General features: G+C 43.8%; 1 long non-coding RNA gene and 2 pseudogenes across 3 annotated transcripts; all 3 read left to right on the forward strand.

The window, feature by feature from the left end:
- The window catches only part of LOC118379836 (E3 ubiquitin-protein ligase MYLIP-A-like), a 50,071-nt pseudogene extending 45,209 nt beyond the window's left edge, over positions 1 to 4,862 (forward strand).
- A 1,922-nt stretch (positions 4,863 to 6,784) lies between these two features.
- On the forward strand, positions 6,785 to 22,786 carry LOC127925143 (GMP reductase 1-like; annotated as a pseudogene).
- Positions 19,466 to 20,894, forward strand: LOC127925144 (uncharacterized). 3 transcript variants are annotated; one of them, XR_008119870.1, is made up of 3 exons: positions 19,466 to 19,595; positions 19,832 to 19,901; positions 20,251 to 20,894. It is a non-coding gene; the product is annotated as an uncharacterized LOC127925144 (long non-coding RNA). The 3 variants fall into 3 exon arrangements; XR_008119872.1 differs by lacking the exon at positions 20,251 to 20,894 and adding an exon at positions 20,110 to 20,133; XR_008119871.1 differs by lacking the exon at positions 20,251 to 20,894 and adding an exon at positions 19,971 to 20,024.
- Positions 22,787 to 23,746: the final 960 nt, after the last annotated feature.

Consider the following 23,746-nt stretch of genomic DNA (forward strand, 5'->3'; position numbering starts at 1 on the left):
TACCCAGGACATCAGGGCCCACTCAGACATGCAGTCAACATTCTACATGTTCATCACAAGACCAGTCAACATGTCGAAAAAATTATCTTGGAGAATGCAAATTTGGAGGATTTCTGTAAATATGGAGACAACTGGAAAAGGATGGATCAGATTGACCTGCTAGTCTTGCGGGTGTGTATAGGTCCCAAAGGTGAGGCTACATGTAGTCTCTGGGATGCAGAGATGTGGAAGGGCGATTAAAAAATAAAATCAAAAAAAGTTAAAAACGCCTTTAAAAAAATATATATATTATTATTTTTGTGCCACAAGCCACATGCAGTTTTTCACACTTTCTCAAGAATGGATTTGAGAACCGTGAGTCAAGACCCAAGACAAGACTTGTAACCCCACATTCTGCAGTCAACATGAAGGATGACCCCAGGGCCCACAAGACATGCAGGAAAATGCACTTGTAACCCCACAAGACATTCAACAGATAAGGTGACCCCCCACAGCAGCCTCAACAGTGCTTGTGGCAAGTTAACAAATACTATGTGCTGCACATGTCAGAAATGACACCAGGGCAAAGTCCATGCACAACATTTTTTTTATTTTTTTATTTCACCTTTATTTAACCACAAGACAGTTGCAGTCAACATGTTCTCATTTACAACTGTGACCTGGCCCCAAGATAAAGTCAACATGCAGTGTGAACAGACAACACAGAGTTACACATGGAGTAAACAATTAACAAGTCAATAACACAGTAGCCCAAAGACAGGCAGTCAACAATGTGCAAAAGGCATGACCCCAGGGGCCCACAAGACATGCAGTCAACATGTTTTAAGGATGATTAGGGCCCACAAGACATTTGTCTAACTTGTCATTTAAGGTTGACCCCAGGGCCCACAAGTGGGGGCAATGGTTAAACAAATGGGACAAGACTAGTATTTTGTAGTTGAATTCCTCATTGTACAGTCCATGCAGTGTATATTTAAAAACAGATATTCACAAATTTTGTGATGAATGACAGGTTGTTTCTTCATGCAAAACACATTTGCAGTTTAACATTCAATTAAGGGCTGCTTTATTTTAGGGGTTTAGTGAAGGGCCCACAAGACAGGCATGTCATGAAAAAGACATGCAGAATATGTTCTTAAGGATGACTTGCCTGGTTAAAGACATGCAGTAAAAAAAAAAAAAAAGGAAAAGTGATTGAAATGCAGTCAACATGTCATAAGGATGACCCCAGGGCCCACAAGACATGAAGTCAACATGTGATAAGGATGACCCAGGGTTTGAACCGACATTCTCCATGTTTTAGGATGTTCCAGGGGGGCCCACAAACACCAGTCCATGTTACACCATAACGCCATGTTCAAGTATCTTCCACTGTGCTGAATGAACTTTGAAGCCCCAAGTTAAACTTTTAGAGGTCAGGTGGTTGGCAGTTCATGAAAAGAGCTGGTACTGTTTTTTCCCCTTTTTAAGCAAATGCAGTGAACTGTTTGGTGAGGAGGAGTATGGGAGCCAGGGAGGAATGTTTGCAGAAACTATAGTTACCCTTTTTCCCACAAGTTTATTGGCAGTCAACATGTCATAAGGATGACCCCAGCCTGACAGGCAGTCAACATGTTAAGGATGACCCCAGGGCCCACAAGACAGGCAGTCAACATGTCATGCCTGATGACCCCAGGGCCCCATTAAGGCAGTCAAGATTATATAGATTAATTCCCCAGATCTACAAGACTGTATTTTAACAATAGTCTGTTTGACCCCAGGGCCCACAAGTCACATATATACAGTGTTTTAATGTTAGATTGGCATATTATATTCTAATCAAATCTTTTGATCTCACCCCTTCAGGCAGTCCGGTGTGTCGGTCAGGGTGGACCATGTCCAGCACGTCTACCTGCCCACCTGTGCCAACCTGCTGTCCCTGGCAGTGAGCAGTGCTGCCCCCTTCAATATTCCCAGAGACCTGGCCACTCACCTCTGTTCCTCCAGAGAGTTCTACACCAGGGCCCACAAGACATGCAGTCAACATGTCATAAGGATGACCCCAGGGCCCACAAACAGCAGTCAAGCATGTCATAAGCTATGAACCCCAGGGCCCACAAGACATCAGTCAACATGTCAGAAGCTATCATAGCTACCATTGCTAGCGGCCTAACAATCTGCAGTCAATCTTAGTCATAAGGCTAACGTTAGCTAGCTCAAATCTGCAGTCTCCCCTCAATCTTAGCTAGCTGGCTAACGTTAGCTAGCTAAAATCAGTTACCCAGGACATCTCCCCTCAATCTTAGCTAGCTGGCTAGCGTTAGCTAAAAAAATCTGGAGGTCTCCCCTCAATCTTAGCTAAATATAACGAGACTAGCTCAAATCTGGATGGTCTCCCCTCAATCTTAGCTAGCTGGCTAACGTTATACTGCATCTAAAGTTAATCTGGTGACATCAAAATGATGAAAAAGGTTTCCTAAATTAGTTTAAAAACGCCTTTATATATAATATTATTGTCACAATGCCACTGTAAACTTTAGACTGAATATTCATTTCAGCCCCCAATCAGGATGCAAGACATGTGTAGAAAATGTTCACATTCAAAGGGCATCGGTCCTAAAACAAACCTTCAAAACAATATTGTGCTGCACATGTAGAAAACCATGCAAAGTACCAGGGGTAGTGCTTTATTTTTTTATTTCACCTTTATTTAGTGCTGTAGGTAGTTGAGAACAGGCATAGTTACCAGTAGTAGTGCTGTAGTAGTATACCAGTAGTAGTGCTGTAGTAGTTCATTTATACCTGGCAAGATAAACCAGTAGCAGTGTGAACAGACAACACAGAGTTACACGTGTAGTACAATTAACCAGTCAATAGTGCTGTAGTAGTCTATATACCAGTAGTAGTGCTGTAGTAGTTGTATACTGTCCTACATATGCTAATTAGAGTTGATTGATTTATGTTCTTCATGTTTTTGTTTTGTATCTATCTTATTTATTCTTATTTAATGTTGTTTCTACACCTTGTAGTAGGGCTGTTAAACAAATGGGACAAGACTAGTATTTTGTAGTTGAATTCCCATTAGTAGTCCATAAGTGTATACCATTTAAAAACAGATATTGCAAATTTTGTGATGAATGACAGTAGTTGTTTCTTATGCAAAACCAGTAGTAGTGCTTTATTTTAGGGGTTTAGTAGGCGGGTCATTTTTTTACCAGGGGTAATGCTGAAAATAAGAATATGTTCTTAAGTGCTTGCCTGGTTAAATAAACCAAAGTAGTGCTGCTAAAAGTAGATTGAAATGGAGGAGTAGGACAGAATGGTAGTGACTGTAGTTTGAACCGTATTCTCCATGGGTTTTTGTGTACCAGGGGTGGTAGCACTAAACACCAGTCCCTGTTACAGGGCCATGCTGTAGTAGTTGTCCACTGTGCTGAAGAAGTTTGAACCAAGTTAAAGTTGTATACCAGTAGTAGTGCTGTAGTAGTTGTATACCAGCAAAGTAGTGCTGTAGTAGTGTATACCGGGAGAATGTTTGCAGAAACTATAGTTTGTTTCCCATGGTTTAGTGGCTGTCCGGAACCTTCTGTAGCCTGTAGGTCAAGGTTAAATGCCTGTACTGTCAGTTGTAGTGCACCATTAATACCAGATTAGTAGATTAATTCACCAGTAGTAGTGCTGCTGTAGTTTATACAATTCTGTATACCAGTAGTCACAGTATACAGTGTAGTGCTGCATATTGTATTCTAATCAAATCTTTTGATCTCACCCCTTAGTGTATACCAGTAGTAGTGCTGTCAGTAGTTGTATACCATGTCCATAGTCTACCAGTAGCCCACCTATGCCAACCTGCTGTCCCTGCAGTGAGTAGTTGTATATTCCCAGGCATAGTATCACCTCTGTAGTGCTCCAGTAGTTGTATACCAGCACAGACCAGATCTGTCACACGTAGGGATTTACCAAATAGCTATCAGTAGCTTGTATACCAGGGGTAGTGCTGTAGTAGTCAATCTTAGTAGTTGTATACCAGTAGTAGTGCTGTAGTAGTTGTCTCCCCATCTTAGTAGTGTTGCAGTAGTTGTATACCAGGTGTAGTGCTCAATCTTAGCTATACTAACGGGTAGTATATCAGTAGTCTGTATCTTAGCCAGGGTAGTGCTGCTAGTAGTATACCAGTAGTTGTAGTACTGCAGTAGTTAATCTGTACATCAAAAGTAAAGTAGTAGGTTTAGTTGTATACCCTACGTAGTAGTGCTGGGGTAGTATTTGTTGTATACCTTTAGAAATGTACCAGGTGTAGTGCTGCAGTGTTATACCACAGTATACTTTAGACTAGTTGTATACCAGGGGTAGTGCTGTAGTAGTATACCAGTAGTTGTATACCAGGGGTAGTGCTGTAGTAGTATACCAGTAGTTGTATACCAGTAGTAGTGCTGTAGTAGTTGTATACCAGTAGTAGTGCTGTAGTAGTTGTATACCAGTAGTAGTGCTATAGCAGTAGTAGTGCTGTAGTAGTTGTATACCAGTAGTAGTGCTGTAGTAGTATACCAGTAGTAGTGCTGTAGTAGTTGTATACCAGTAGTAGTGCTGTAGTAGTTGTATACCAGTAGTGTAGTAGTACTGCAGTATTGGTGTTGTAGTAGTAGTGTGCTACTGTATGAGGTGCTATATGACTGCATACAGTAGCATTCTGAACATTTAATTTCTCAGACAACAGCTCTGGTGGACATTCCTGCAGTCAGCATGCCAACTGCACGCTCCCTCAACTTGAGACATCTATGGTATTGTGTTGTGTGACAACTGCACATTTTAGAACAATCTTTTATTGTCCCCAGCACAAGGTGCACCTGTGTAATGATTGTGCTGTTTAATCAGCTTCTTGATATGCCAGCTTCTTGATTATCTTGGCACAGGGGAAATGCTCACTACCGGGGATGTAAACAAATATGTGCACAATTTGAGAGAAATAAGCTTTTTGTTCATTATATGTATACTTTACACTCCATTGTATTTTGATATCTTTATCTCTGCCATATACAAACGGTATATAAATGTCATGTCTCTGACCATGGTGTTGAAATCGTCATTACATTAGACTAGAAGAGTGTACCAGACCAGGTAAATAGTCTTTATTTTTTTATTTTTTTTTATCAGGGCCCACAGGGCTGTAATGAAGTAGTGCACTAAATAGGGTGTCTGTTGGGATGGATGTTCCCACTGTCTTACACAGATGAGTTACTCAATCTATCTTCTGGCCTGCAGCGAGTTCAACAACATGTACCATACCAGGCCTGTTACCAGTCTACAGAAGTCGCATTATTGCTTCTCATACCACCCGGCATCCCACTGCTGGCTTGCTCAGATCTAAACATGGTTTGTCTCTGGATGCTAATGGAAGTGGTGTTGGAGGGCCAGTAGGAGGCACCCTTTCCTCTGCTCTAAAAAAAAATATCCCAATGACCCAGGACAGTGTTTGGGGACATTGCCCTGTGTAGCGTGTCGTCTTTCGGATGAGACGTTAAACGGGTGTCCTGACTCTCTGTGGTCACTAAAGATCCCATGGCACTTATTACAAGAGTATGGGGTGTTAACCCTGATGTCCTGACTAAATTCCCAATCTGGCCCTCATACCATCATGGACACCTAATCATGTATGAGCTGCCAATTGGCTCATACATCCTCTCCCCTGTAACTATTCCCCAGGTCGTTGCTGTAAATGAGAAAATGTTCTCAGTCAACTTAACTGGTAAAATAAGGGTTAAATGAAATGGAGAAGAATTCTCTACCAAAGCTCTTCATTTCTTTTTAAATAGCTATTTACACTATGTACCTGGACATTGGATTTCAATTTGTTGATCAATGATTTCTGTAGTTAAGGTTCTGTTCTGTATTTAAAGCTGTGTTTTAATGAGTTGAAATTTAAACCAAGATTTCATATTTATTTTCAAGTATTAATAAAATATTTATTTTGTACTTAATGTTTCATTTGTGAGCATTTTCTATCAGTTGTGAACTAGTCTCAAGATGTCATAGAGATCCTAAAGGAGTTGTGTTTGCACGGAGCAATGCTGTTACTGATAACCTAAAGACAGATATCTGAGTGACAACCTCCATCGATGATTAGGGGAGACTGGGGGAAATTGTGAAAGTGTATTTTGCTCAGAGACCCCTTGAAGTAGGCCAGTCATGTTTTTATCATTAGGGAAAGGGGGGGATACCTAGTCAGTTGTACAACTGAAATGTGTCTTTTGTGTTAAATACTAACTAAATGGAAAATGTCTCATTGTTGAATACGGTCCGCAGTTATTAGGACATTTCTTGGTGGGACTTTGGAACAGTTTGTATTTCAGCTGTTTCCTCATGAAAATAAACTCTCTTTCCCCACCTAGTGGTGTGGTTGGGTAATACACCCTATTTCATTATGTGATTCAGGTTCCATTTTCTCAATATTTGAGAAACTATTTTGATTATATAGTTGAGGATGATGAATAGAATGATACAATGAAGAGGATGACGATGATAATTTTATCCATAGGATAATTACACATAGAATTAATGCAAAGTAATGCACAGAATTTGGCCTTCAGTGACCCATTAAAAAAACATTTAGGCGTTTCCTACCTTGTGAATGTTTTAGTGTATATACCTCACCCCATCCCCTCTGAGGATGTTGACTGACTCCAGTACTTCCTGGTTCTGTCAGCAGCTGTGCTGTTCTCTGCAGTGATAGGTCCATCTGACATGAATGTGTGTCAGACGGCCAGTGACAATACCACTTCTACTAGTGCTGCAACTGCGGCTGCCTCCCTCTGCATTGCTCTCAATTATATATATGAGAGAGAGAGAGAGAGAGAGACCAAATAAAGCCATAGGTGAGTGTGCTGCTGGGAGGGGAGAGCCTGTTAACATGCTATAAATATTTAATGCATCTGGAGGTTCAGGGTTGGCTACTGTCTGGGTCTCAGCAGACCACATCACAGGCTCTATGTTGATCTAGTGATTCATAGAATTATTGATTTATTGGACTGGGACAGGGATTGGACCAACCCGGAGGTGACAGGCCATCATGCCTCGGATAGACGTGGATGTGAAGCTGGACTTTAAAGATGTCCTGTTCAGACCCAAGAGAAGCAGCCTGAAGAGCAGGTCAGAGGTAAGGTGTTATAAACCAGCCTTTATAGCTGCTGTTGTAGATGTCTAATGTGTTTTGCCTTGTCAGCACAGAAAAGAGAAAGGAAGAGCCATGGTGTGACTCCCAAGGGGGCCAAGAGCATCAAGTCTTATGTTCAAATCTGTGTTGAATCACAAATGACATACTAACTAGCCCAAGCCAGCTGTGTTGGGTGGGTCAGTTGTGGAGGGTCACTGATGAACGATACCATAGGATTCCATATAGAACTGGTGATGTAGAGGATATCAGTGTAGAACATACTCTATGGTTCCTTAGCTTGCTACAGCAGAACACAGTAACCTTCCCTGTGTGTGTCGAGGTCACCTTCCCATAAGCGGGGCTTGTATGGGCGTGTGTGTGCGCCTGTGCGTGCATGCTTGTGTGTGTTTGACTCTTTATGTTGGTGTGTGTGTGTGTGTGTGTGTGTGTGTGTGTGTGTGTGTGTGTGTGTGTGTGTCTGTGTGTGTGCATACGTCAATGTGTGTGTATATTGGTGCCTTCTCCCACTGCCTGCCTGGCACAGAGTTCACAATGTTCTGCCTGGCTAGCGCCTGTCAACACCTATACCTCTATGTGATGACATATGAGACATGACACTGAGTTAAACGCTAACTAAATGGAATATGCCTCATTGTTGACAACAATCCACAGGCTGTTATTAGGACGTGTGTGTGTGTGTGTGTGTGTGTGTGTGTGTGTGTGTGTGTGTGTGTGTGTGTGTGTGTGTGTGTGTGTGTGTGTGTGTGTGTGTGTGTGTGTGTGTGTGTGTGTGTGTGTGTGTGTGTGTGTGTGTGTGTGTGTGTGTGTGTGTGTGTGTGTGTGTGTGTGACTGTTCCACAGCCTTTTTTTCAGGTAAGATACCAAACATAATAATTTCTAGTTGAATGAACATATGAGACAAATAGAGAAAAGCCATCCCTTTAAGTTGGCTGAATTATTTTCCTGCGTTTTCTCATATTAGAGATATTGTTGGGCCTACTAAAACAGTTCAGGTAACACTTTGACCGAAGAGTTGAGGAAACTTAAACAAGGCTTTGGTACCAGTTACTGAATAAGGATTGGTTGAAACAACTAGATTTGTGGGTGTTTCTATTTTATATATATATATATATATTTTTACAGTACATGACATGAGAGAGTCAAGCTTGCACCTTATTCCCATATGGCACTATATTCCCTATATAGTTCACTTATTTTGACCAGGGCCCATAGGGGACAGTGAGTGTGACACTGAGTGGCACCCTATTCCCTATATAATGCACCATAGGGCTCTCAAATGTAGAGTACTATATAGGGTGCAATTTGGGATTTAGACAGAGACACTGTTAATCTGTTCTGTCCTACATCTGAAGTTCTATTTGCTTATTCTTTTAGGATGAACCCAGACATGCTGATTCAGGCTGATTCAGGGTGAGGCTGATTCCCAGACAGGCTGATTCAGGGGGAACTCAGACATGCTGATTCAGGGTGAACCCAGACAGGCTGATTCATGGGGAACCCAGACAGGCTGATTCAGGGGGAACTCAGACATGCTGATTCAGGGTGAACCCAGACAGGCTCATTCAGGGTGAACCCAGACAGGCTGATTCAGGGGGAACTCAGACATGCTGATTCAGGGTGAACCCAGACAGGCTCATTCAGGGGGAACTCAGACATGCTGATTCAGGATTAACCCAGACAGGCTCATTCAGGGGGAACTCAGACATGCTGATTCAGGTGAACCCAGACAGGCTGATTCAGGGTGAACCCAGGTTGAAGGATTCAGGTCCCAGGTGAATTAAACACTCTGTCAATGATTCAGGGGTTTAAAGCCTTATTTTATAATTCAGGTAACAGACATGCTGAGTGAACAGAAGTTCAGGGGGAACACATTTTACCACAGGCTTATAAACTGAAAAGGACGTCAGACGTTTCTAAAGGCTGATTCGTCTCTTCTTGACACTGGTAGAAAGGCCCTATTAGTTCTCAAGCCTTCCCTCCTCAGCCTGATTCAGAGCCAAGGTCAGATTCAGTGTAGATAAGCATTCTAGACAGTCTGATAGTCCATCAGGGGAACCTGCATGCTGATTCTGGAGATGCTGATTCATTAGACATTTGTGAACCAGACAGGCATTGTTCTAAACTCCTGACTGATTCATTATATACAGGCTGATTGGAAATTGGGAGCAAGACATGCTGAGAAAATTCATACATGTACAGTAACATAATAGTCAGGCTTTAATTCATCCTGATTGAAATGTATACAGGCTAATTCAGGGGTCAGACATTATAGGATAACAAATGAACCCAGACAGGCCTTAACACCCAGACAGGCTGATTCAGGGTGAACCCAGACAGGCTGATTCAGGGTGAACCCAGACAGGCTGATTCAGGGTGAACCCAGACAGGCTGATTCAGGGTGAACCCAGACAGGCTGATTCAGGGGGAACCCAGACAGGCTGATTCAGGGTGAACCCAGACAGGCTGATTCAGGGTGAACCCAGTGTTGAAGGAATTCTAAATTCCCAATCAAAATTAAACACTCTGTCAATGCATTAGGGGTTTGTAAGACCCTTATTTTATAAGAATGAACATAAACAGGCAGGCTGATTCATGGTGAACACAGGCAGGCTGATTCAGGGTGAACCTCCCGCCACAGGCTGATTCAGGCATTGACTCCAGACAGGCTGATTCATGGTGAATTCCAGACAGGCTGATTGAAATGTTCAGGGATTCCCTTAACACCCAGACAGGCTGAGGGTGAACCCAGACAGGCTGATTCAGGCTGATTCACGGTGAACCCAGACAGGCTGAGGTTCAGACTGATTCTGATGAACCCAGGCAGGCTGACAGGCTCAGGCTGATTCATGGTGAACCCAGGCAGGCTGATTCATGATGAACCCAGGCAGGCTGATTCAGGCTGATTCAGGGTGAACCCAGGCAGGCTGAGGTTCAGGCTGATTCATGATGAACCCAGGCAGGCTGATTCAGGCTGATTCAGGCTGATGGTGAACCCAGGCAGCCTGATGCTCAGGCTGATTCATGATGAACCCAGGCAGGCTGATTCATGATGACCTGATTCAGGCAGGCTGATTCAGGCTGATGTATGGTGAACCCAGGCAGGCTGATTCATGATGAAACAATGAGACATCATCATCAGAGGATTGAGATCAAGGCTTTTTTTTAATGTGTCATTTTACTGTAGTTGACACAATATTATGCTTTTGGCATATGGCCATACACTCACTAGCAGCCATTGGTTCGTTGATTAGTCATTGAATTAGATTGAAGGATAATAGGTTATTTGTTGCCAGCATTGTCAGACATTTTATCCCGGATGGAGAGACATCTCGGGGAGAAATATGAACATATGTTTTTTTAATAGTTTAAAAAAATACAAAATCTACTTCAATACCAATGTTCTAACTTCTTTAAACCCTCAAATAGTTTCAATACAGGCCGTCACTCTGGGGGCAAATCCAGCAAACATCACCTGTATGTTATACATTACCCCAACTTAACTGGTCTTCCCAATCCTCTCATGTTATGTCAACTGTCCTGACTTCAGGCAGTATTCCCACAACTTCTAATGCTAAATGCCTGTGTGGTTTCCTCTTCCATTCTTACTTTTTATGATGTGCATTTGTACCTTTTGGTGTTTTGATAGGCGTTCATTAATAAAATGTGTGATTTATTGGCTTGCATCCCAAATGGCACCCTCTGTTCTCTATGTAGTGCGCATAGGGATCTGGTCAGAAGTAGTGCACTATATAGGGAATAAGGTCCCATTTGGGATACACTAGGATTATTTATTGTTACTGTGCTCCCCTCCTCACAGGTGGACCTACGGAGGACGTTCACGTTCCGTAATTCCAAACAGAGTTACCATGGCATCCCCATCATCGCTGCCAACATGGACACCACGGGCACCTTTGAGATGGCACAGGTCCTCAGCAAGGTTAGCACTGTAGCGTTTGTGCATTCCAAGTGGCACCCTATTCCCAAATGGCAACCTTTTCCCAAATGGCAACCTTTTCCAAAATGGCACCCTATTCCCAAAATGGCACCCTATTCCCAAATGGCACCCTATTCCCGAAATGGCACCCTATTCCCAAAATGGCACCCTATTCCCAAAATGGCACCCTATTCCCAAAATGGCATTCCCAAAATGCACCCTTTTCCAAAATGGCACCCTTTTCCAAAATGGCACCCTATTCCCAAAATGGCACCCTATTCCAAAATGGCACCCTATTCCCAAAATGGCACCCTATTCCCAAATGGCACCCTATTCCCAAAATGGCACCCTTTTCCAAAATGGCACCCTTTTCCAAAATGGCACCCTATTCCCAAATGGCACCCTAGTCCCACAGGGCTCTGGTCAATAGTCAAATCAACTTAAATGGATTTGCAAATAGTCTGGGTATCCATTTGATTAGCTGTTCAGGAGTCTCATGGCTTGGGGGTAGAAGCTATTTAGGAGCCACTTGGACCTAGACTTTGTGCTCCGGTACCGCTTGCCGTGCGGTAGCAGAGAGAACAGTCTATGACGAGGGTGGCTGGAGTCTTTGACAATTTTTAGGGCCTTCCTCTGACACCACCTGGTATAGAGGTCCTGAATGGCAGGAAGCTTGGCCCCGGTGATGTACTGGGCCGTACACACTACCCTCTGTAGTGCCTTGCGGTCGGAGACCGAGCAGTTGCCATACCAGGCATTGATGCAACCCGTCAGGATGCTCTCGATGGTGCAGCTGTAAAGCCTTTTGAGGATCTGAGGACCCATGCCAAATCTTTTCAGTCTCCTTAGGGGGAATAGGTTTTGTTGTGCCCTCTTCACGACTGTCTTGGTGTGCTTGGACCATGTTAGTTTGTTGGTGATGACGCCAAGGAACTTGGCGTCATCACAGGTTTCTGACCTCTTCCCTCTCATCGTTGTTGGTGATCAGGCCTACCACTGTTGTGTCATCAGCAAACTTAATGATGGTGTTGGAGTCGTGCCTGGCCATGCAGTCAATGAGTAAACAGGGAGTACAGGAGGGCACTGAGCACGCACCCCTGAGGGGCCCCTGTGTTGAGGATCAGCGTGTTGGATGTGTTGTTACCTACCCTTACCACCTGGGGGCGGCCCGTCAGGAAGTCCAGAATCCAGTCCCAGGGTCCTTAGCTTAGCGATGAGCTTTGAGGAGACTATGGTGTTGAACGCTGAGCTGTAGTTAATTAATAGCATTCTCACATAGGTGTTCCTTTTGTCTAGGTGTGAAAGGGTAGTATGGAAACACTGCTGGACACATGATCAGACCTGGACACATGCTATGGTAAGGGTCAGGGAGTTTCTACTGGACACATGCCATGGTAAAGGTCAGGTAGTTTCTACTGACCACATGACCAGACCTGGACACATGCTATGGTAAGGGTCAGGGAGTTTCTACTGGACACATGACCAGACCTGGACACATGCCATGGTAAAGGTCAGGGAGTTTCTACTGACCACATGATCAGACCTGGACACATGCCATGGTAAAGGTCAGGGAGTTTCTACTGACCACATGATCAGACCTGGACACATGCCATGATAAGGGTCAGGGAGTTTCTACTGACCACATGACCAGACCTGGACATATGCCATGGTAAAGGTCAGGGAGTTTCTACTGACCACATGATCAGACCTGGACACTTGCCATGATAAGGGTCAGGGAGTTTGACCACTATGGACCTGGACATGCCATGGTAAAGGTCAGGGAGTTTCTACTGACCACATGATCAGACCTGGACACATGCTATGGTAAAGGTCAGGGAGTTTCTACTGACCACATGACCAGACCTGGACACATGATCAGACCTGGACACATGACATGGTAAAGGTCAGGGAGTTTCTACTGACCACATGACCAGACCTGGACACATGCCATGGTAAAGGTCAGGGAGTTTCTACTGACCACATGACCAGACCTGGACACATGCCATGGTAAAGGTCAGGGAGTTTCTACTGACCACATGACCAGACCTGGACACATGCCATGGTAAAGGTCAGGGAGTTTCTACTGACCACATGACCAGACCTGGACACATGCCATGGTAAAGGTCAGGGAGTTTCTACTGACCACATGACCAGACCTGGACACATGCCATGGTAAAGGTCAGGGAGTTTCTACTGACCACATGATCAGACCTGGACACATGCCATGGTAAAGGTCAGGGAGTTTCTACTGACCACATGATCAGACCTGGACACATGCCATGGTAAAGGTCAGGGAGTTTCTACTGACCACATGATCAGACCAGGAAAAACTCCAGTGGTTCTGGAGTTTCTCTGTCAGACCAACAACAACAACATGTCCAGTCATCCCCAGGTTTCTGCTTCATTGAAGTCTTGACAACCTGATGACCTGTGAAAGGGTTCAGGGTGTTTGGGTTGCCAGGGTGATGACCTGTGAAAGGGTTGCCAGGGTGATGACCTGTGAAAGGAGTTGCCAGGGTGATGACCTGTGTAAAAGGAGTTGCCCAGGGTGATGACCTGTAAAAGGGTTGCCAGGGTGATGACCTGTAAAAGGGTTGCCAGGGTGATGACCTGTAAAAGGAGTTGCCAGGGTGATGACCTGGAAAGGGTTGCCAGGGTGATGACCTGTGAAAGGGTTGCCAGGGTGATGACCTGTGAAAGGGTTGCCAGGGTGATGACCTGTGAAAGAGTAGCCAGGGTGATGACCTGTAAAAGGGTTGCCAGGGTGATGACCTGTAAAAGGGTTGCCAGGGTGATGACCTGTAAAAGGGTTGCCAGGGTGATGACCTGTGAAAGGGTTGCCAGGGTGATGACCTGTGAAAGGGTTGCCAGGGTGATGACCTGTGAAAGGGTTGCCAGGGTGATGACCTGTGAAAGGGTTGCCAGGGTGATGACCTGTGGAAGGTGGGTTGCCATGGTGATGGTGTAAAGGTCAGGGAGTTGCCACTGACTACATGATCAGACCAGGTGAAACTCCAGTGGTTCTGTTGTTTCTCTACATTCTCCTCTAGCAAACTCTCTTCACCGCCATGCAGAAGCACTACCTGTGGAGGAGTTGGAAGGGTTTTGACCTGTGAAAGTTGCCAGGGTGATGATGTTTGGAGGTTTGTGTGAAAAGTAGCCAGGGTGATGACCAAAATGTTTGGAGGTGATGACCTGTAAAAGGGTTGCCTGATGACCAAAATGTTTGCCAGGTTTGTAATAATCCCAGACAACAATGTTAAAAGGTTTGTAATAATCCCAGACAACAATGTTTGGAGGGATGACCCAGAAACAATGCCAGGGTGAGGTTTGTAAAATCCCAGATGAACAATGTTTGAGTGTTTGATAAGGTCAATGCCCAGACAACAATGTTTCCATTCTTCTTGGTTTGTACATAATCCCAGCAAACTCTCTTCACCGCCATGCAAGAAGCACTACACTGTGGAGGTTTGTAATTTTCCAGACAACAATGTTTGGAGGTTTGTAATAATCCCAGACAACAATGTTTGGAGGTTTGTAATAATCCCAGACAACAATGTTTGGAGGTTTATAATAATCCCAGACAACAATGTTTGGAGGTTTGTAATAATCCCAGACAACAATGTTTGGAGGTTTGTAATAATCCTAGACAACAATGTTTGGAGGTTTGTAATAATAGACAACAATGTTTGGAGGTTTATAATAATCCCAGACAACAATGTTTGGAGGTTTGTAATAATCATAGACAACAATGTTTGGAGGTTTGTAATAATCCTAGACAACAATGTTTGGAGGTTTGTCATAATCCCAGACAACAATGTTTGGAGGTTTGTAATAATCCCAGACAACAATGTTTGGAGGTTTATAATAATCCCAGACAACAATGTTTGGAGGTTTATAATAATCCCAGACAACAATGTTTGGAGGTTTGTAATAATCCCAGACAACAATGTTTGGAGGTTTATAATAATCCCAGACAACAATGTTTGGAGGTTTGTAATAATCCCAGACAACAATGTTTGGAGGTTTATAATAATCCCAGACAACAATGTTTGGAGGTTTGTAATAATCCCAGACAACAATGTTTGGAGGTTTATAATAATCCCAGACAACAATGTTTGGAGGTTTGTAATAATCCCAGACAACAATGTTTGGAGGTTTATAATAATCCCAGACAACAATGTTTGGAGGACAGCTAGAATTGTCTTCATACAGCATTTTCATGACCTCATGCAACAGTGGTGTCCCCAGGGTTTGAATAATGTATAGAATTCAGGAGTTGTTATGGAAATAGTGGGTGGCCCATGGTAATGTTTCTAACGCTTATAAGGACTAGTGCTCTGATTTGTTATGGAAGTGCTTATAGTAGCACGCATAGAAATATAATCACTAGAACGGCCACCCCTTTACAAGTCAATGATGCCATAACTGGTAGCCATTTTGAGTTTCCCCCATGAGTTTACCAGTCAAATCAGAGGCTCCAGACCCATTCTAATGATTCTATTTCTACGGTAGCACCTCCATCCTTTCAACCCTGGTTGTTCTCTCACACTGCCGCCCTGTCCCCGTCCCCCTCAGCACGTAGCGGTCAGTTCAGGCAGCGGTCAAGCCGACCTGGAGAAGCTGTGCAGCGTCCTGGAGGCCGTCTCTGACATCAGATTCGTCTGTCTGGACGTTGCCAACGGCTACTCTGAACACTTTGTGGAGTTTGTCAAAACCGTCAGGGGGAGGTTTCCCCAACACACTATCATGGTGAGGCCGTTCCATCAAGTTAACACACAGCTGAACAGCTTTCGAAGACTTCATTTGCTTATGTCGTTTTAATTACTGCAAATATTCTTACATGTGCAATGTGATGTGCCATGCAATGTTAAACTGTCACCTGTTTGGTAGTTAGTTGGTTTGGTAGCTGTATAGGGATTCTAAATGCTATGACTGTGTCTGTCTGTGTGTCTGTCTGTGTGTGTGTCTGTGTGTCTGTCTGTGTGTCTGTCTGTGTGTCTGTCTGTGTGTCTGTCTGTGTGTCTGTCTGTGTGTCTGTCTGTGTGTGTGTCTGTGTGTCTGTCTGTGTGTGTGTCTGTCTGTGTGTGTGTGTCTGTCTGTCTGTGTGTCTGTGTGTGTGTCTGTGTGTGTCTGTCTGTCTGTGTGTCTGTGTGTGTCTGTCTGTGTGTGTGTGTGTGTGTGTGTCTGTGTGTCTGTCTGTGTGTGTGTCTGTGTGTCTGTCTGTGTGTCTGTCTGTGTGTGTGTCTGTGTGTCTGTCTGTGTGTCTGTCTGTGTGTGTGTGTGTGTGTGTCTGTCTGTGTGTCTGTGTGTCTGTGTGTGTGTGTCTAACTGTGGTCAGGCTGGCAACGTGGTGACAGGAGAGATGGTGGAGGAGCTGATCCTGGCAGGAGCTGACATCATTAAAGTGGGTATTGGGCCAGGTGGGTCTGGTACTCTGTCTGTTACTCCATCTGCTACTCTGTTACCCTGTCTGTTACTCTGATACTCCATCTGTTACTATGTTACTCTGTCTGTTACTCTGGTACTCCATCTGTTACTATGTTACTCTGTCTGTTACTCTGCTTGGTACTCCGGTACTCTGTCTGTTACTCTGTCTGGTACTCCGATACTCTGTCTGTTACTCTGGTACTCCATCTGTTACTCTGTCTGTTACTCTGTCTGTTACTCTGTCTGGTACTCTGTCTGTTACTCTGTCTGGTACTCTGTCTGTTGCTCTGTCTGGTACTCTGTCTGGTACTTCTGTTACTCCGCCTGTTACTCTGTCTGGTACTTTGTCAGGTACTCTGGTACTTTGTCTGTTACTCTGTATGTTACTCTGTCTGGTACTCTGATACTCTGTCTGTTACCCTGTCTGTTACTCTGTCTGTTGCTCTGTCTGTTGTACTCCTTGTCAGGTACTCTGTTACTCTGTCTGTTACTCTGTCTGTTACTCTGTCTGTTGCTCTGTCTGTTACTCTGTCTGGTACTCGGGTACTCCGTCTGTTACTCTGTCTGTTACTCTGTCTGGTACTCTGGTACTCCATGTGGTACTCTGTTACTCTGTCTGTTACTCTGTCTGTTACTCTGTCTGTTGCTCTGTCTGGTACTCGGGTACTCTGTCTGTTACTCTGTCTGGTACTCTGTTACTCTGTCTGTTACTCTGGTACTCCATCTGTTACTCTGTTACCCTATCTGTTACTGTCTGTTAATCTGGTACTCCATATGTTACCCTGTCTGTTGCTCTGTCTGTTGCTCTGTCTGTTGCTCTGTCTGTTGCTCTGTCTGTTGCTCTGTCTGTTACTCTGTCTGTTGCTCTGTCTGTTGCTCTGTCTGTTACTCTGTCTGTTACTCTGTCTGTTGCTCTGTCTGTTACTCTGTCTGTTACTCTGTCTGGTACTCTGTTACTCTGTCTGTTGCTCTGTCTGTTACTCTTTGTCTGTTACTCTGTCTGTTACTCTGTTACTCTGTCTGTTACTCTGTTACTCTGTCTGTTACTCTGTCTGTTACTCTGTTACTCTGTCTGTTACTCTGGTACTCTGTCTGTTACTCTGTTACTCTGTCTGTTACTCTGTCTGTTACTCTGTTACTCTGTCTGTTACTCTGTTACTCTGTCTGTTACTCTGTTACTCTGTCTGTTACTCTGTCTGTTACTCTGTTACTCTGTCTGTTACTCTGTCTGTTACTCTGGCACTCTGTCTGGTACTCTGTTACTCTGTCTGTTACTCTGTCTGTTACTCTGTCTGTTACTCTGTCTGTTACTCTGTCTGTCTGTTACTCTTACTCTGTCTGTTACTCTGTTACTCTGTCTGTTACTCTGTCTGTTACTCTGTTACTCTGTCTGTTACTCTGTCTGTTACTCTGTCTGTTACTCTGTCTGTTACTCTGTTACTCTGTCTGGTACTCTGTCTGTTACTCTGTCTGTTACTCTGTCTGTTACTCTGTCTGTTACTCTCTTTTACTCTGCCTGTTTCTCTCTGTTACTCTGTCTGTTACTCTGTTACTCTGTCTGTTACTCTGTCTGTACTCTGTCTGGTACTCCATCTGTTACTCTGTCTGTTACTCTGTTACTCTGTCTGTTACTCTCTTTTACTCTGCCTGTTTCTCTCTGTTACTCTGTCTGTTACTCTGTTACTCTGTCTGTTACTCTGGCACTCTGTCTGTTACTCTCTGTTACTCTGTCTGGTACTCTGTCTGGTACTCTGTCTGGTACTCTGTCTGTTACTCTGTCGGTTACTCTGTCTTACTCTGTCTGTTACTCTGTTACTCTGTCTGTTACTTTGTTACTCTGTCTGTTACTCTGTTACTCTGTCTGTTACTCTGTTACTCTGTCTGTTACTTTCTGTTACTCTGTCTGTTACTCTGTTACTCTGTATGTTACTCTATGTTACTCTGTCTGTTACTCTATGTTACTCTGTTACTCTGTCTGTTACTCTAGCACCCTCTTCCCTACATAGTGCACTATAAGTAGAGCACTATATGGAGCCATGAGTTCACCAGGGCTCCCTTCAAGAGAGAACAATACTTCAGCTGAGTGCATTCAGCTCCTGACAAACTGACACGTCATGATTCCCCTCTAGGTTCTGTGTGTACGACGCGCATTAAGACGGGAGTGGGATACCCCCAGCTCAGCGCTGTCATAGAGTGTGCAGACTCCGCCCACGGCCTGAAGGCTCACATCATCTCAGTGAGTGACCTTCGGACCTCAAGAACCTTCTGACATTCTGACCTCTTGGGTCAGATTCAGGAGGGTGCAACGCACCTGCACAATACATGTATCTACACAACATTCCTATCTGAACGAACCCAGGGGTTAAAGGTGCTGGAGCTCGGGGTTACGCCTGGCTTTCCCTTTGAGAGATTAAACCGCTGAACGTTCCCACAATGTTTGCTCAATATGTTTTGTTTTATCTCACCAGGATGGCGGATGTAGCTGTCCTGGTGATGTGGCTAAGGCATTTGGTGAGTCCTGGTTTGATAAATCATACTATCATAGTGACATTGTGTGTGTGTGTGTCCTATTCTTTATGGTGCCTGGTCATTGTAGTGCACTATATTGGTAATAGGATCCATTTGGAACGCATGCATTGTGTTGTGTCACTCAAAAATACTGCCTTGCCTGACCCTCTCTCAACAGGGTTGTGTTTGTGTGATTCTAGGCGCTGGAGCTGATTTTGTGATGCTGGGGGGGATGCTGGCTGGCCACGACCAGTGTGCCGGGGAGGTCATTGAGAAGAATGGCAGAAAGGTCCAGCTGTTCTATGGGATGAGCTCTGACACGGCCATGAAGAAACACGTAGGGGGAGTGGCAGAGTACAGGTAAAACAGTACTCATTAGGTGGGTGCTTATATCTGTCCTGTCTTACACATGGGGGAGTGGCAGAGTACAGGTAAAACAATACTCATTAGGTGGGTGCTTATATCTGTCCTGTCTTACACATGGGGGAGTGGCAGAGTACAGGTAAAACAGTACTCATTAGGTGGGTGCTTATATCTGTCCTGTCTTACACATGGGGGAGTGGCAGAGTACAGGTAAACAGTACTCATTAGGTGGGTGCTTATATCTGTCCTGTCTTACACATGGGGGAGTGGCAGAGTACAGGTTAACAGTACTCATTAGGTGGGTGCTTATATCTGTCCTGTCTTACACATGGGGAGTGGCAGAGTACAGGTAAAACAGTATCTGTCCTCACATGGGGGAGTGGCAGGTACAGGTTAACAGTGCTTATATCTGTCCTGTCTTACACATGGGGAGTGGCAGAGTACAGGTTAACAGTACTCATTAGGTGGGTGCTTATATCTGTCCTGTCTTACACATGGGGGAGTGGCAGAGTACAGGTAAACAGTACTCATTAGGTGGGTGCTTATATCTGTCCTGTCTTACACATGGGGAGTGGCAGAGTACAGGTTAACAGTACTCATTAGGTGGGTGCTTATATCTGTCCTGTCTTACACATGGGGAGTGGCAGAGTACAGGTTAACAGTACTCATTCGGTGGGTGCTTATATCTGTCCTGTCTTACACATGGGGGAGTGGCAGAGTACAGGTAAAACAGTACTCATTAGGTGGGTGCTTATATCTGTCCTGTCTTACACATGGGGGAGTGGCAGAGTCCTGTTAAACAGTACTCATTAAGTGGGTGCTTATATCTGTCCTGTCTTACACATGGGGGAGTGGCAGAGTACAGGTTAACAGTACTCATTAAGTGGGTGCTTATATCTGTCCTGTCTTACACATGGGGGGGGGGCATATCCCGTTCTCCCTGAGACGCCCTCGGAGAGTGAGGTCAAAGCCAGGGCCCTGGAGAAATGAGTGTTAAGTGCCTTGCTCAAGGGCACATCAACAGATTGTTTTCACCTTGCCGGGGTGGGGATTCAAAGTAGCAACCTTATGGTTAATGGTCCAATGATCTAACCGCTGGGACAGTGGTTCCCAGCCTTCTTCGGTTACTGTACCATCGACTGAATTTAGCTCTGCCTGGAGTACCCCTGAAGTACCCCCTTGTGCATTTTACCAGAAGGCCTATGGTCTCATGAGTCTTCTCAAGTACCCCTGGGGGTCCTTGTACCCCTCGTTGGGAACCCCTGCACTAGCCTACCTTCCGCCCACACTATAGAAATACAGTATCCTTTCAGTTTTTCTGACAGTAACAAGCAAGCACACACATTTTCTTCACAAAATGTTAATTTAGTAGTTAGCTCTGGTCTGTTTAGTACAAAACTGTAGATGATGTCGAAGACCTAAGAAATCAATGTGCCTGATCAACCCAATGGAAAGACCATAGATTTATTGACAAGTTTTCCCCTCTTCCTCAATCCCTCCATACCCCTCTCCTCCTGCAGAGCATCAGAGGGCAGGACGGTGGAGGTACCGTACAGGGGGGATGTAGAGGCCACCATCAGGGACATTCTGGGTGGTCTGCGCTCCACCTGCACCTACGTAGGAGCTGCCAAACTGAAGGAGCTCAGTCGCAGGACCACCTTTATCAGAGTCACACAGCAGGCCAGCCACATGTTCACATAGTAGTAAATAGACGGACGGACAACATGAACTTTCTTGTTTCAATTGTGCTGATTTAACTTAAAATGTAAAAGTGTGAATCTACAGCAATATTTATGTGAATGCATGTGTTTTTTTTGTTGTCTGTACACAATAAACAGAAAGAGGAGAAACAGAATGAAATACCAACCTGGACTCAGAGGTAGACGTAACATAGTAAACGTATATCCGTGACACTCCAAATAGTATGATATGTAACGTTTGGCATGCTATTCATTTGTGGATGTCCATCTTCCATTTCGTACATTATGTTACGAATTTGCAAAACGTATGATATGTTATGAATTCTAATTTGTTGAGGCTAAAGTTATCTAGGTGGCTAACGCTAATGTTAGCCAGGTTAGGGGTTAAGGTTAGGAGTTAGGTTAAGGTTAGGGGAAGGGTTAGCTAACATGCTAAGTAGTTGCAAAGTTGCAAAAAATTGGTAAGTAGTTCCAAAGTTGCTAATTAGATAAAATTCTAAAATTGTCTGTGATGTTATTCATACACACAGCCTTTGGGTTGCTTGATGTTCATGTTTTACACCTACCCAACCTGACCAACCACTCTACTTTTGTTTTGTGTCATAAGTAACCTTCTGTCTTATGTAACTATAATAAATTGAGTGTTTCGAAATCTGGATTTACTTTTACTATGTTACGTGTAGTCTATGACATCAGGCTGGAAAAACAGTGCTAGAGTATGTTACGTGTAGTCTGAGACCAGGCCGGAAAAACAGAGTGCTAGAGTATGTTACGTGTAGTCTATGAGACCAGGCTGGAAAAACAGAGTGCCAGAGTATGTTACGTGTAGTCTATGAGACCAGGCTGGAAAAACAGAGTGCTAGAGTATGTTACGTGTAGTCTATGAGACCAGGCTGGAAAAACAGACGTGTAGTCTATGAGACCAGGCTGGAAAAACAGAGTGCTAGAGTATGTTACGTGTAGTCTATGAGACCAGGCTGGAAAAACAGAGTGCTTGAGTATGTTACGTGTAGTCTATGAGACCAGGCTGGAAAAACAGAGTGCTTGAGTAAGCAGCTGCTCTGTTGCTCCTCTTGAAAGACTAATGACAGAATTTCAGTTGACTCTGTTATTTATTATTCTGAGTATACAGAGACAATACATTTGTTCATGTTCTTTTGTGTTTCTTTAAACAAATTTGTTGAAATCTAAATGAAACGTTTAAAAAATGACCACTGAAATATTTTGTCCATAAACCTGCAAAACCTCTCTAAGAAAGAGACAATAGATCATACAGAACAGATTGGAGTATATCCTACAAATTAAACCGTAAAACCACAGTTAGAAAAGCAACTTTGAAGTCTTCAATTCCTCTTGTTTCCTGTTTCCTGTTGTACATAAATGTTTCTCACATGAGGTACACAAAAAAGTGATTTCACAACCTTTTTGGGGGGTTTGCGGACCAATGCATGAACATTTATTAAATCACAGATTGTACAATAACAATGATCCTATTTTGTATAATATCTACAACCATGTTTATATTTTAGCACATACATATCTCAGGGTAAAACAGTCAATGGGCGGTGTCTGTTTCTCTGCCAGTTCACCTGATTATTGGCAAGATGCAAACAACAGTCTAATAATCTCTATTCATTCTATTCTCTCTCTCCCTCCTCTCTTGCTCTCTCTCTCTTCCTCCTCTCTCTCTCTCTCTCTCTCCCTCTCCTCTCGCTCTCTCTCTCTTCCTCTCTCTCCTCTCCTCTCTCTCTCGCTCTCCCTTCTCTCTTTCTCTCACTCTCGCTCTCCCTCTCTTTCTCTCACTCTCCCTCCTCTCTCGCTCTCTCTCGCTCAATGAATTTGAAAATATCCAATTGCTTTCTGTGATGATAAACAGTTTTATGATAATCACACACACACACACCATTCCTGACTTCTGTAGTAAATACTTTATTTTGGCTGTAAGAAAAATGATAAATAGTATAATTTTAAACTGAAAGAAAAGAGAGACACCTGTGAGAATTCAGTCTAAAGTAAGTTGGGTACATGAGTGGGTAGTGAGGCCAGGTAGTTACAGAATGTAGAGAAATGTCCACATGCATGTGCACAGGCTCCTCTACTGTTGAACCTATGGCACTGGTCCATATTTCACTGATGATCTTGACTCTAGTTTTTTCACTTGATAGTACCATGATTACTCTGATTTGCCTGAATTAAAAGTATGAAAATATACATTTGAATGATTCATGTCACGTGAAGATACAATGTGTTCTTAGGTGACATATTGCAAGTTGAGGTTTGAGTTTTACATGGGATGTCATTCATACAAAGAACTGATGAAAGTGAATCAGAGACATTTTAGAGGGTCATTGGCTGTAATGATTTAACATGGGAAAACACAAACCTATAATTCAGGTATTGCACATACAACACAATTACAACTAAGTTAATTGGACAGGTTCACTATACCTGTAGTTCAATGTCAGTGGCTCTCCCTCCACCAGCTTTTACAGTGTAAAACGTTGTATAACGTCCAGAAGAACCCCTGTAAATGTTGTATAACGCCCAGAAGAACCCCTGTAAAACGTTGTATAACGTCCAGAAGAACCACTGTAAAACGTTGTATAACGTCCAGAAGAACCCCTGTAAAACGTTGTATAACGTCCAGAAGAACCCCTGTAA

Source organism: Oncorhynchus keta, unplaced genomic scaffold (assembly GCF_023373465.1).
Source record: "Oncorhynchus keta strain PuntledgeMale-10-30-2019 unplaced genomic scaffold, Oket_V2 Un_contig_5186_pilon_pilon, whole genome shotgun sequence".
In the NCBI taxonomy this organism is placed as follows: Eukaryota; Metazoa; Chordata; class Actinopteri; order Salmoniformes; family Salmonidae; genus Oncorhynchus; species Oncorhynchus keta.